Genomic DNA, 13,147 nt, shown 5'->3' with positions numbered 1-13,147 from the left:
TGCAATGTTTCTGGAGAGCAATTTGGCAAAAAGATCCTGAAAAAAAAAGTCCAGCTCTTTCCCTAGTATCCTGCATTTAGAGATGTATTATTGGGAAAGAATCAGAGATGCAGCCCCTAATTTATATATAAGAATGTTAATCACATTATTTATAGGAAAATAAATAGAAAAATAATCCAGCTAAATAGAAATAGAAAAAAAAACAGTTAAATATCCAACGGTAGGAACTGGTTAAATACAGTAGAATATCAGGCAGTTATATGAGTGTACGTTTACAAGGAAAATAATAATAGGAATTTAATAATATGGAAATTTTAAACTAAAAATAAGTTTTATTATGAAAAATTTCAAACAGAAAAGTAGAAAGAATGAGAATTTTGCTGTATTTACAACATTGTGCTTGCATATGTGTTTGCAGAATCATTTCAAAGTAATCATATCATTTAATGGTAAGACTCAGGATATAGTCATTCACTCAATTGAGATATTTTTATTGAGCATCTACCATGTGCCAAGCTAGGTGCTAGGGTTACAGTACTGAACAATTACGTGTGTGTGTTGAGTGTGATAACAGGGGAGTAGGGAAGAAATCAGGCTCTTATATCCTGCAGAGCCACCTAGGACCACAGCCCAGAGGGGACACTGCTCCTTCCAGCCTCTTCCACTGCCACTGAAGTTTGGGGAAGGATGCACTCTGTGCTGCCAGCTCCAGGGGTGGGGGAGTGAGGGCAGTATCACAGGGGTCGGATCCAGCCACAAACCCAGGGCACTGCTACATTCCAGCCATGGTCCGGGCAATGTACTTCAACACTCCTGGTCTCAATTTCCTTTTCTGTAAATTGGGAATGATAATATCAACCTCACAAGGTTGAGGGGAGGATTCAAATGAGAGTGTCTATAAAATACTTAGTACACAGCATAAAAGGCCCTCAATAATGGCATTATCCTGTTCTTAAAGGGAAAGCAGGTTCCCCACCCTGCAGGACAGATCTTTTTTTACCAAGGATAGAAAGCCCAGGCCAGCCTGCTTATCCTCAGGGCAAGGGTATCTGAGTGGGATTAATAGCAGTGGGAAGCAGATGGTAGACAGTGAGAAGTAGGAGGGCCCGGGCCCCCTGGCAGCCTCCACAACACTGTCCTGTCTGCCCTAGCGTTGAATGGGCAAGGTGCATGCACCTGACAGAGTGCTGGGCCCTAATCTCACTCAACCCCCTGGTCCTGCAAGGCAGTTCTGATTACACTCCGTTAAAAAATGAAGACACCGAGCTCAGAAAGTCAACTACACTTGTGCAAGGTCACAAAGCTAAGAAGTGGAAACCAACTTATCGCAGCTGTACACTGTGGGCTCCCAGGAGGGGCCCCAGACCCAGATGAGGGGTTTCCTGCTATCCCCAGTGATGGGAGATGCAATAGGCAGAAGCCTGAGAGTTGAACAAAGGAAGGGGCTGGGGAATGTAACACCAGCTTCAGCTTTCAGTTCTGGCTTTGGAAGACACAAGACCTTTCCACCTCTGCTTTCAGGGGACCCGGAACCTAGGAGTGGTGACACAGGCTCAGAATCCTCTCTACAAATTCTCTTGACCCAAGACCTTCTGAGGTCTCCCGAAGGCTCTGGATGCTATCATCAAAATGAACATGCTTGGCTTCAAACACATAAGACTGATGTCATCCATCCCTGGGCAGCTGGGAATATCGGGCGGGCTTCAGGTTAGAAACAGAACAGACAAGTCAATACAGCAAGGAGACACCCCATGCCCTGCGAGGCATAGAGGTGAGTGGATAGGGCAGCTATTAACTATCATGCAGGCAGAACCAGAGCCCAGCCCCAGGCTGGCCGGGCACACCAAACAGCTCTGCTGGCCTGTTGCCCCGCCCACTGCCCTCAGATACACAAACAGATTCCGTCCGCACTACCAATTAATGGTTACTGACATATTTGGAATGCGCTATCAAAATAATAATAACAATAATAATAAATCAAACCATCTTTATTCCCCTCTAATCCCTCATCCAGCCTGGTGACCACATTCCGATTGAAAATACCAGTGGGTCTGGCTGGCTTCTGCAATTATTTCTTCCTCCGCAAAGCAGTGCTCCGTGGCTGCAATCAAATACTAGCTAGGGGAGTACATTCAATACCAGTTAAATGTAGATCAAAGGGGAGAGGAGTAAGAAGAGAACAAAAGGAGGAGGGGATCAAGAAGAGCGGTGGTCCGGGAGCTGCAAGCAGCACCCTCCCCTCAACCGCCAAAGACACACAATGCTCAGCCAAAGCTCCCCTCCAAATAAGCTTTTCACAAGTAGCAGAACTTAAGAATCATTCAAAGCAGCACTAAATTAATTTGACTTTAATTCGATCAAAAGCACTTTAAATTATCCCTTGAACCCAGAAAGGAACACTTTCAACTTTGGCCAAAAGAGGGGCAACTCTGAGGCAAAAAGACTCAGAGAAGAGCTTAAATTAGGACTCAAGTTATAAACAAAACAGCTGTCCCCTTCCCTACCCAAAGTGCATACATTTTAAATGCTCGTTGTCCTTAAGCACCTGGTCAGGCAGCAAGGCATCCTGGAAATACCATCCCTTCCCTACAGGGAAGGGCTCCCAGCAGGCTCTGCACTGGAAGCCTGGCAGTCAGCCATGAGCCCACTGGGAGCCACTGGCACACAGCAGGCACAGCAACCACCCGAGGTGCAAAGGCAATGACAGTTCCCTCTCCCCACCTTAATCCTCTCTTCAGTGCACTCAAATCTGACAAATTCCCTAATCACTCCTAATCCGGGAACGAGCTTCTCCTCGGCTGTGGGCCGTACCTGCTGACTTGCTGTGACCCAGGGGAGCAAGCAGTGGGGCAGGGCCACCCACCAGGGAACGGACACGCCTTACCGTGGCTTCTTCCCCAGGCAGCTCTCCCGGGAGTCGGGCTGCATGGGCGGCCACTCTTTAGCACTGTCCTGCTGAGATGCCTGTCCAAAGTCTGCCCGAAAAGGAAGACAGTGAAGGAGAGCCAGGGAGGCTGCAGAGCCCAGGGCCAGACTGGAAAAGTTAAGGGGCGTTTGTCTGACTGCTTGCAGATGTTGCAACTTGCCTTGCGCCGGGCAGCCAACTTCACCAGGTCAGAGAGATCTGTTGTTCTAATCCGCCCAGCTGGGGTGACCTTTGAAACCCCTGGCTGCCAGCTGCAGAGGCTCTCAATGGAGTCCCGGGGAAATCAGGGATGGAAGCTCACAGGTTTTTACTTGTTCAGGGCTGTGGGTTCCAATCTGAGTGTAGAGCAAAGGGGTGATGCTGTCAAGCAGCGAGCTGAGTCCCCCAACTCCACATCTGGCCTGGGACACCATCCACCCCTGGTACATGTGCCTGGGATTACCACCCTGGGATGAGACACTTGTTGAGACACTTGCTGCCTGAGACTCAGCTTCTTCCTCCTTGAGCTGAAGAAGGCCTGTCTAGAATCCCTGCAGTGGGAGCAGGCCCAGGGAGCAGATGGCTGGGGGACACCTATGTTGCAACTGTCTTAGGGAATCTGGGCTGGGATTTGAACCAGGCTCTACAGATTGTGTGCACGTTGAAAACAGGACCTAGCAGTGCTGCTCATGACCCCTGGAGAGCTTCAAGTGAGGTCCTTGGCGCAAACCTCACTTTGTATCAAGGTGATGCCCAGTCCAGTTCCTCTTCTCCAGGGGAGAGAAGATATTTCCATAGTTCCAAAGGCATCTCTCATTTTAGGCAACTGACACCTTGGGACAGACTGCAGGCATCCAAATCAGGAATGACGTGGATTTAAGCTTTTCCACTGGCTCATGTCTGATTCTTGAGTAACTGGTATTCTTCTAACACCAGCTGACCCTTTACCCTCTAGCTCAGCAGTTCTCAAACTTTTTGGTCTCAGAGCCCCTATATGTTCCTAAAATTACTGAGGATCCCCAAAAGCTTCTGTGTGTGAATTGTTGCTATCAATATTTACTCTATTAGAAATTAAAACTAAGAAACAGTAATTCACTTGAAAAATCAATAATAAGCCTATTATATTTAACATAAATAACATTTTTAAAAGAAAAACATTTTATAAAACAAAAAGTTTAGTAAGAAGAATTGTTCATTTTTGCAAATTAATGTCTGGCTTAATAGAAGACATGAACGTTTTCATATCTGTTTCTGCATCCAGTTGCTTGTGACATCACGGTATTTGTAGCTTCTGGAAAACTCCACTTGAGAAAAAAGGAGAGTGGAAAAGGCAGATGACATCTTATTCCAAAAATTATTTGAACATCCTGGGCCCATGGGAGAGTCTCAGGGTCCCCAGGGCCCACTTTGAGAACCATTGCTCTAGCCTACACCTCTACTCCCCTGTCACCATCTGCTCTCACTTCTGTCCTCCTTAAACACACGAGTGCAAACGGAAAAGTGGTTTTATAGGAGTAGTGGTGTGCAGCTTTGGGAGGTGGGTGGGGAAGAGGTGAATCAATACCTAATTTGATTCCATATTTTCTTCTGAGGAGAATGGTTGAACAAATATAGACCAGAGAGGTCTGAAGACTAAGATAGACACTGATGAAGACCCTTAAGTCAATTAAATCCTTGGTCAAGACTGAATATGCACCCAGATACTGGAAGACATTATATATGGTAGATACTAAAATATTTTATGGATAATAAAGGAAGAAATGAATTCGAAAATACAATGCTGTTCATCCCTGAGGAACAGAAGTGAATCCTGATCTAACTCTCCTAGATGGAGGTCTCTGCGAGGTAATGGGGCTGGGAAGTCATTTTGCACAAGGACGGCGATTTGGACAAAATCATGGATGTTGCATCTATCACACATATCACAGCTGGACGCCATGCAGTTGTGTGGTTATTTGATTAACATCTGTCTCCCCTACTGGAACACAAGCTCTTCCACCAGGTCGTAGGTCTCCACCTGCATATTTCTCTCACTACTGGATCCCTAATGCCTAGAATACAGATGAGGATGCAGTACATTCTCAACAAATGCTTGTGGACTACTATGAATAAATTGAAATCTGGGCAAGAAAACATAAAAAAATCACTTCCAAACAATGGCACCACTTCATTTTGTTGGAAAGGAGTGGAAGAAAAGGTTAAAACGATTTTAAAAATTACCCCTCTGGGGCCTATAGACATTTGGTTCCAGACACATGGGTACCAGGCCTGGCTCAAAACCTGGCATGGCAGGGAGGGAGGGTATAGCTCAGTGGTAGAGTGCGTGCTTAGCATGCATGAGATCCTGGATTCAATCCCTACTACCTCCATTAAAAAAAAAATAAACCTAACTAACTCCCCCCAAAATAAAAAAAACTTTTAAGAAACAAAGCCTAGCATGGAACTCATGCCTCCTTTCTGCTCTTTGCTTCTCAGGCTTCCTGTGTGTGTAGCAGACACAATTACACCTGGCCCTGGTGCACTCTCTGGCACTCTACTGACATCCCTGAGAGACTCGGGTCCAGGTTTCTGGGTTCTTAAGGGAAATCAGGCAAAGCCAGCCCACTCTGTCCCCCACAGCTGAGTTCTTCCCTGAGCCCACAGGCAGCCTCTCCCTCCCCATGGCATCCTGGGCCTTTCCTCTCAGAAAACACATTAAAGGAGGTCTGCGCTTCTGCAGGCTGACAGCTGCCCACGTCAGCCAGGCCACATCAGCAGAGCAGCAGACCACGGGCGGGAGGAGCATGTCTGCTCAGCAATTCTACCCTGAGTGCCCACCTCTTTGGCAGAAAGTTATGTTAAAATTTTTTTTAAAGGGGACACACACACATATACACAGATCAAAATAAGAAACACCTGCAACCAAACACACAGTGTGAAGGAGTGAGGCCTGGTCTCCTGGAGCTGCTCTCTTCCTGTGGGGATTCTTGCTTAATTTGAGATTTAATGAGACCAGCTGAGAGATGCTTGCTGCAATAAAAGTCACATGGCAAAAAAGAAATCAAAGCCAGAGCCAGAAACCCCGATTATAATTAAATTAGCAATATGCACATTCCTATCCCAGTCTAGCAACGTCCTAAAGTTCACCCAGTTCATTATCGGTATCATCCCTGCAGAAGTAAGTTTGGGGTCACAAGAGTATTTATTCAGCCATCCCCTTCTCAAATACCTTGCCTCCCATCCTCCAGTGTGAGGATCAGGCAGGAGCAGCCCACCTCAGTCCAAGGGAGCCCAGGAAATCCACTCGGGGAACAGGAACAGCGCTTGAGACTTCCATCCACAGGATGCCCCTTAGCGGGGAGCAGACTGCTGTGCAGTCAAACATGCATTCTTCACTGCTAAACTGTGTGGCCTGAGGCAAGGGATAACCTCTGAAAGTCTTAGTTTATCCATCTGTAAAATGGAGCTGGCACGAATACTCCCCTACCTTCAGGGTCACTATGAGGATCAGTAACATGTATCAAAAACAGCCCCACCCTAGTTTCCGGCACAGAATAAGTGCTCGATCCATGGTGACTGCTATTGTTAATGTTGTCTTAAGATTACTCTCAGAAGCTCAGAGGACAGATGCAGCCTTGGCCAAGGAAGGGACCAGCTCAGGAGAAATAAGGAGGCAGCACCCAAGGGTAAAATAGCACAGAAGAGCCAGCCACTCTGGTGCTTGCTGTATCTGCACCCTAGCCAGCTGTGTGACCTTAAGAAAGTCACTTCCCGTCTCTGTTTCTCTCTCTCTGACCTGAAGGGCCTCTCTGGACCTTCCTGCCCTAGCTCACCCGTGTCTCTAGGACTGCCTTCAGCTCTCTATAGGATACCTGGGCAGTTAGGAATGATTCCAGCAGGGGGAGCCAAGCCCAGAGCAGGACACCAGAGAAGAGGAAAGAAGTCTCTTCTGCTCCAGGCTTACCACGCAGGGCTTCACAGGCCAGCAGCTGAATCAGGCAGGAGCACCTAGTCCTCAAGGTACACTTAGGAGACACCAGCACGGGCCATGAAGACTCTGAAGACTGGACCAGCGCTAGGAACGGGCACATGTGTGGTTATTCCAGCTCCTCAGCCTCTGGCCAGCCCCCAGATAGAGCTTCTGATTCTGTGAGGTCTGTCCAGAGATGTGCTGGGACTGAAAGAGTGAGGGGAAACCCCAGGAAAAAAAGAAGAGAAAAAAAGAACCAATAATAGCCACTGTTTAGTGAGCACTTACTATGTGTCAGGCAGTGAAGTAAGTACTCAAAGGGACTTCTCTTAGCAGAGTGGCAAATATTAACAGCAAAATTAATGGGGCAGGGTGCTGGGGAGTATCATTTGTTCATAAAGTAAATGGATATATTCCTTTTCTTTCTACTACTTTACACTTCCTCTTCCTCCTCCAACTCAACTAACATTAGTAATCTGAGTTATTTTGAAACAGGAGTCTAGGGCAGTGGGAGCAGATAGATGGAGAGGCAGGTGGGGGCGCTGGGGCAGCCCCTGGCAGTATGAGCCTGCTATTGGGGTTGGAGTGTCAGAGGGTCGAAAGCAGAGGGAGAGGGAGTAAAGGGAAGGGTCACCACCTGTGCCATGACACTGCCCGGCAACCTCCCTCCTGGTCTATAGAGAAGCCTAGAAAAGCTTTGGAAAAGAAGGCCCAGGAAGGAAGGGAGCTCATGATTCTGCTGGTCACACCTGGAGGGGCCTTGAGCAGCTTCTCCAGCTCCAGACAGATGTGTCCCATCCCTTCTTTCTGAGTCACGAAGCACATGCTGCCCTTAAGCTTTCCGCAGGGAGCTGGCCCTGTGGTGATGATCTGAAGGGACTGGTCCAAAGGATCCTGAGCTGGGAGAGGCCTTGGATTCTGAGAACATGGGTGCAGATGAACTGTGGCCACTGAACATGGCCCCAGTTCCTCTCCACACAGTTTAGGGGAGATGCCAGCACCCCATGGCCTTTTTCTCCTGGGAAAACACCAGCCCTGTGGCTGGACTAATGCCTGGCTGATTCAAGGAGAAAGAACAAGGAGGACCCTTCTGTGGGAGGCTGGCCTTTCCTGGTAGGAGCTTCAGGCATTGGGCTGGAACAGTGTCTTCCAAGGAGAGAGGGAGCAGGAAGCACAGCCTCCGACAGGAGGGGATGCAGAGATGTGGATGCTGATAAGAACCAGGGCTGAGTTTGAAGACTGTCTCCAGCCTCAAGCATCTACAGCTCCTGCTGGACCTCCTGGGGCCCACAGTTGCCAGCACCCAGCCAGCTCTAACACATCCTGTTTCCCCCTGTGCTTCCCTTACTGACAGGCCTGAGGAATCCTTCTTTTGCAAATCCTGTGACACAGAACAGGAAAATGAGGCAAGCCAACCTGCTCCACCAACTCCTACAGGCTCCTGGATTTGAAATTCGAATTTGCAATTGTTTTCTAATTACCTCCACAGACACAACCTGCAGCCAACAGTGTATGTATTTCTAGTTTCCCTCCCACCCTTGGTTAGTGTGACAAGAAGGCAGGTGCACAGAGAAGGAGAATGAGGAAGGAGTCAAGACCTGGTGTCTCCATCATGCCGGAGGAAGGAGGGTGCTAAATCCAGGTGGGTTTTTCCCATGGTATCTTCAGATTCGCCACTTCAACCAGAGAGGACCAATTCCTACTCTAGAGTCAAGCCTAGAACTGTATTAAGAATGCTGCTGGGATAACCACCAGTCTTGGGACTGAAAATAAGAAACTGACAATCTAAGAGTAGCCTAGGTGGTGACGCCAGCCAGTGGACTTGGGTGGGTGATTCCATCACAGGCTTTGTAGTCAGACATGCTTGCACTTGAACCCGCTTCTGCCACTTAGTAGCTGGATGAACATGGGTGACTTAATCTCTCTAAACCTCAATTTTCCCATCTGTAAATCTGTTTTGTAGGGCTCTGTGGAGATTAGAGGGAAGGTCAAGTACCTAACACAAAGTAGATACTCAGAATACCTAGTACACTGTAACTGTAATGCAGTTTCTAACAATAGCAAGCACTCAGCAAATGGTGACTCTCAGGTTAACAGTCAGCCATGGGGACCAATCAGAGGTATCACATTTCACTTAGATGTTCTAGTTCATTGAAATATTGCCGCAAACATTGCCTTATCTATCACAGAGAGTAGATTACTACTTCATGCTCTTTATCAGTTACTTGTCATATGCATTGCTCTCAATCCTCCCAAATTCTCATTTACTGTTAGCATAGCAGAATATGGCTGGGCTGCAGAATGTGAGGATTGCTGGGGACCTAAATCACCTAGTCAACTCCCTTACTTTATAGATTAGGAAACGGACCCAGAATGGACCTATGTATCTTCAAAGACAGGAGGGAAGAGACCTGAAGTTTGCAAGGCATAGAGAATGAACCATGACCATCTAAACAAGTGAGCCCTGCAGTAGAGTGCTGAGCTGGGCTGAGGAGATGGTGGTGCATGCCTCAGAGCAAGGAAATGCATCTGGGAAAGGGATGGGTCAAGAGAGGGTTTAAGAGATGTAGTCATTAAATTAATTGAGACTAGGTTGTGGAGGGTAGTAGTGCTCTTCAATAATGCTACTAAAACGCTTTTGACTTAAAATAAACATTGAGGAGAGGGAGGGTATAGCTCAGTGGTAGAACGTGTGCTTAGCATGCACAAGGTCCTGGGTTCAATCCCAGGTACCTCCATTAAAATAAATAAATAAATATATAAACCTAATTGCCTCCTGCCTCAAACAACAAAAAATTCATAAATAAAATAAACACTGAGCTACTGACAACTTATGAAGTGCTTTCCCAATCAAGATCTCATTTTAATTTCACAACATATTGAGATATGTTACAACCCCATTTTATTGATGGGAAATCTAGGTTCAAAGACCAAGTGACTTGCCTAAAGTCACATAGCTAATAAAGCAGAACTAGAATCTAGTCCTTACCCCAAATTCTGGCTCAATTTGGTAACATGCTCAGGAAAGATTTAGCAAGATGTGTTCAATCTTATCCGGTAAACACCATGCCCAACAGGAAATTTCCAGTATAACAACTGTGTTGATATTCCCTTAGATTTTATTGGAATGATAACTGATAGGTATAAATTTGACTAATGTAGTCAATCCTCTTCCAGAGAAAGCTCCTTATATTTGTCCCAAATAAATGGATGACTTCATTTCAAACCCTCGTGCCTGAGGGAGATACCATGCTTACTTGCTAATTTCTAGCAAATATATGCAGGACCGACGCCACCATCAGTAGATATGCCTCTCCCCACTTACAGAGATGCTCTCTCTTCCCATTCACAGGCCAGACACCTCTATGTTCTCCCCCAAGTCTTGCTACTCTTTTCCAGGGCCCCCTTGGTTCTCTGCCTACTGGCTGGGCACAATCCCAGACCTCGGCTGTGGGTGCTGCATCAGAACAGCAAGGAGGATGCCCTGGCAGTGTGACAAACCCTGTGTCTCCACATGCAGTTCCCCCTTGTCCTCACCTACCCTCCCATGATATGAGGGCCTGTCCCCAGGACATCATGCAGCTCTGGATGGGAAACAATGGCTTAGTGTTCAAGTGGAACTTACCTGGGGTGGTGGAGAGCTGCCAACCCAGCCCAGCCAGGTTTATCAGCCCAAGGGCCTAAAGTCAGGCTCAGACACAGCCCTGCTCCTCCTTCAGACTTCTTAGTCTTTCACTCCGAGGGGCTGCATCATCTTCCCTCCCTGCTGGCTGTACCTACTGAGAACTATGCAGTCCCATCAGGGATAGGGGCACAGGGGAGCCTGCCTCTCTGAGGCTCCTTCAGGATTCTTGGGTACCAACCTCAGGTCCTTTGCAGAGGAGAGTCACTCACCTTGGGAACCTGGGATGCTGGGGCTAGAAGGGACCTTAGAAATGACGCCATCACCCCTCCATCCCCAGAGGGGTGCCACTCATCCTTGAACATCAGCTATACTCAGAGATTTGGGGGAAGCATCTTTATGTTAGAACCAATGTGCTCATGTTACTATGTAGAATGACAACTATAAGTAGATTTTACAAATAACCATAAGACTTCAAAGAAATGTGATGCTTTCTGTAAGCTGCTTCAGAGTAAGCCCCTACCCCCAGAATACAAGTTCTTTCTCCACTTCCCTTGGGGATGGGGAGTCGGAGAAGCACTGGTCCCACCCAGCCCACCTGTTTCACAGAAAGGTAACCTCAGGTCCAGCTAAATGAAGTGACCGTGAACCACAATGCCTACTGTTACTAATAAAAATAGTCCATTTATTGAATGCTTACTAGGAGCCAGATACTGTACTGAGGGTTTTACCTAAGTTAACTTTTATTTTCCAAGCAACTCAATAAGATAGGTAGGATTTTCATTTTAAAGATGAAGAGAAGACTCAGAGGTTGAGCAACATATTCCAAATCGCAGAAGTAACAATGACAGCTACTTCTCATCAGCTGGTTTTGAACCCAGGCCTCTGACTCCAAGATGTCATCCTTGGTGACAACATCACACTGTTAGAGATGCCACAGGGCGGAGCTGGGAGCGGGTCAGAGTCCAGGGTGCTGGCTGGCATCTTGTCCTGGTTCTGCCACTAGATCCCACACAGCCCTAGTGTACCAGGGGGCCTTAGCCCACCCTCAGTCTGTTAATAAGCAAACGGAGGCCCAGAGAGAAGGGCTTAATTTAAGGCCAGAGCCACTGAACTTCAGGGACAGGGTCTGCTAACAGTGGGCCCTGGAGAAGTGTCCTAACTTCTCTGGGAGGAGATCTCCAACATCCCTCCTGGATGTACCAATTACAATCTGATGTGCACATCCTGTCAGCCCTTGTGAGCCCAAGGCCCTGCGGGGGCCTCTCTCACTTTAGTCTGCAGACAGCCGCTCAGACAAGCTACCCTTAACCTCTCACCAGGGGGCTGGCGGGGCCTGTTGAGGGAACTTGTTTGACAGTCACCAGCTGCTTCTGGTTCTGAACTGATCAACTAGTCTGCTAGTCACTAGCTAAGCCTTGTATGCCAGGAAGCAGAATGTATACACAGTAGCCAAAAGCCACAGCCACAAGCAAGCACACCCCTCTCAGCAAGGAAATTCCAGAAGTTCGTTCATTCCTGTGGTTCACATCTGTATGACTCTTCCTTCAGATCCCAGCTTCTTAGGCCCCTGATGTTTGTCTAAAAAGCTTACTCCACAGCTGGACAAATGCATGCTGAAAAGATGCAACTCCCTTGTGACTACTTAGAACATTTCCATCATCAGTGGTATCCCTATTGGTCACCTGGGCTGAGCAAGCCAGGTTTATCAAGACTGTGCTCCCAGTAGAGTAGGAAGAACACTGGCTGAAGGGTCAGAACACTCAGTCTGTCACACACCCACCACTGTATGCTCACTGGGCACCTCCATTGCCACGATGAGCACAAATAAGGTGAGAGGTTAAACAGCGTGGCAGACACTGTATCCTCCCAGAGGACGACAAGCGCTGCGGGAAGAGGAAGGACACACCCCTCGTCTGGACCTCACTCTGCCCACGGTTTCCATCTGCTCCCGTGGCCTCCTCCCTCACACCCTGACTCCCCCCCACCCCACCCCTCCCCTGCTTCTCCTTCCTCACGAAGTGGCCACTCTGGGTGAGGCCCCCACTGCCACAGGTGGGCAGGGTGTCCTCGGGTCTGGAGCTGGTGTTTGCTTAGCCTGGGCCTCTCTGGGCCGAAGTTTCAGGCTTGGGCTGGCCCCGTGCCTCCGTGCTCAGATCCCCCTGCTTCATTTCTGACAGCCCAGTAGCAGAACTATGTGTCCCCCACCCAGCTGGAGCAACTGTGGAGCTATGCAAGGACAGACGACAGGACTGGAGTGAAGGTCAGGCACAAAATGAGGACATGAGTGTTGCCTCCAGGCACTCAGCAAAGACTCAAGCCCCTGTGGTGCCAATTGAGGTGCTGGGACCCAGCGGGAACCACACCCAGCTCCAAGTCCCGATCCCATGGGGATTCATGCACTGGGAGGAAGGTATCAGAACATTAGAGGGCGAAGAGAGAGAAGTTAGAGAAGTTGAGACTCAGGGAGCAGACATGAAGGGCCAGCACTTCTCACTTTGGCCCTGAGGAGGCCGCTGGACATTAGGAACCCTCAGGCTGCTGGGGCAGAGGCCAACTTGAGAGCAGATGAAGGCAGCTCAGGGCCGCCTGCCTCCTTCCTCCCCTACCCAGCCCAGTTTCTCCGCTCCCACCCATACTGTTGCATCTACCCTGAGCACACGGGTCTGCA

At 48.3% G+C, this 13,147-nt stretch overlaps 1 protein-coding gene across 5 annotated transcripts in view; it reads right to left on the bottom strand.

The window, feature by feature from the left end:
• The window catches only part of MYLK (myosin light chain kinase), a 199,522-nt gene that overhangs the window by 171,910 nt on the left and 14,465 nt on the right, over positions 1–13,147 (bottom strand). Inside the window, exon 1 of one of the 5 annotated variants that reach the window (XM_064494504.1) lies at positions 2,885–3,064. The exons of the other annotated variants lie outside the window; for them this stretch is intronic. The gene's annotated coding sequence lies outside the window, so the exon portion shown is untranslated. Of the gene's footprint in view, positions 1–2,884; positions 3,065–13,147 lie in introns of those variants that run through there. 5 annotated transcript variants of the gene reach the window in all.

Source organism: Camelus dromedarius, chromosome 2 (genome assembly GCF_036321535.1).
Source record: "Camelus dromedarius isolate mCamDro1 chromosome 2, mCamDro1.pat, whole genome shotgun sequence".
In the NCBI taxonomy this organism is placed as follows: domain Eukaryota; kingdom Metazoa; phylum Chordata; class Mammalia; order Artiodactyla; family Camelidae; genus Camelus; species Camelus dromedarius.
Note: the sequence above shows the minus strand (reverse complement) of the source record. Positions and strands in the feature narration are given on the sequence as shown.